The sequence below is a fragment of the Triticum dicoccoides genome, chromosome 6A (assembly GCF_002162155.2).
Source record: "Triticum dicoccoides isolate Atlit2015 ecotype Zavitan chromosome 6A, WEW_v2.0, whole genome shotgun sequence".
Classification (NCBI taxonomy): domain Eukaryota; kingdom Viridiplantae; phylum Streptophyta; class Magnoliopsida; order Poales; family Poaceae; genus Triticum; species Triticum dicoccoides.
This window is the reverse complement of record NC_041390.1, coordinates 18442640-18443945: the sequence shown is the minus strand read 5'-3', so window position 1 is coordinate 18443945 and position 1306 is coordinate 18442640.

Below are 1306 nucleotides of genomic sequence, written 5' to 3'. Positions count from 1 at the left end.
CATAGTTTCTACAAATATTTACAACATGGCAATTATTATTCAAACATGACAGATGGATATATTAGTGGCAAACGTAGAACTAGCTACCTAATCATAGTAAGGAATCATATATATTAATTAGTGGCCTCGACGCTGCTTCTCTAGGGTTTGGGGTGGCCTCGACAATGCTTCAAGGGTTTGGGGTGGCCTCGACAATGCTTCAAGGGTTTGGGGTGGCCTCGAGAACGCTTCAAGGAGGGGGTAATATCGAGCCTCCCCCCACGTGTTGAAGCTATCAGGAGGGGGTATATATCGACAACGACGACACTACATCTATGTCCCTCGACGACCCTCGTTCCCGATAAAAAAAAGAGGATCTCCTCTATTCTTTCTTCTCCTCTTTTTTTTTCTTCTTCCTCTTCTTTTTTTATCCTCTTCTTCCTCTCATGTTCGAGAGGATCGCCGAGGGGTCGGGAGGTTGCCTAGTGTCAAAGGATTCAACAAAACCATGTCTTCATCATTAGGCGAAAGTAACAGGTGCATGATGGTACGAAGCTCTCCAAAGTTATTTTGGAACGGAGTCCTAGATAGGATAATTCGCTTCTTGGTACAAAGTTCAGCAAGAACCTTCCAAATATCGTTATTTGGAAGGCCTTTGCTGAAATTCATACAAAAAGGCAAATTATCCTATCCGGGACACCATTCCAAAATAACTTTGGAGGACTTCGTCATGCCCTGGTTACTTCTGGCTAATGATGAAGCCATGGATTTCTTCAATACTTTGACACTAGGAAATCTCTCTCTCGACCCCTCGGCGATCCTCGACCCCTCGAACCATCGACGACCCTGTAACCCTCGACCCCTAGGCGATCCTCTTCTTCCTCTCATGTTCGAGAGGATCGCCGAGGGGTCGGGAGGTTGCCTAGTGTCAAAGGATTCAACAAAACCATGTCTTCATCATTAGGCGAAAGTAACAGGTGCATGATAGTACGAAGCTCTCCAAAGTTATTTTGGAACGGAGTCCTAGATAGGATAATTCGCTTTTTGGTACAAAGTTCAGCAAGAACCTTCCAAATATCGTTATTTGGAAGGCCTTTGCTGAAATTCATACAAAAAGGCAAATTACCCTATCCGGGACACCATTCCAAAATAACTTTGGAGGACTTCGTCATGCCCTGGTTACTTCCGGCTAATGATGAAGCCATGGATTTCTTCAATACTTTGACACTAGGAAACCTCTCTCGACCCCTCGGCGATCCTCGACCCCTCGAACCCTCGACGACCCTGGAACCCTCGACCCCTAGACGACCCTGGAACCCTCGACCCT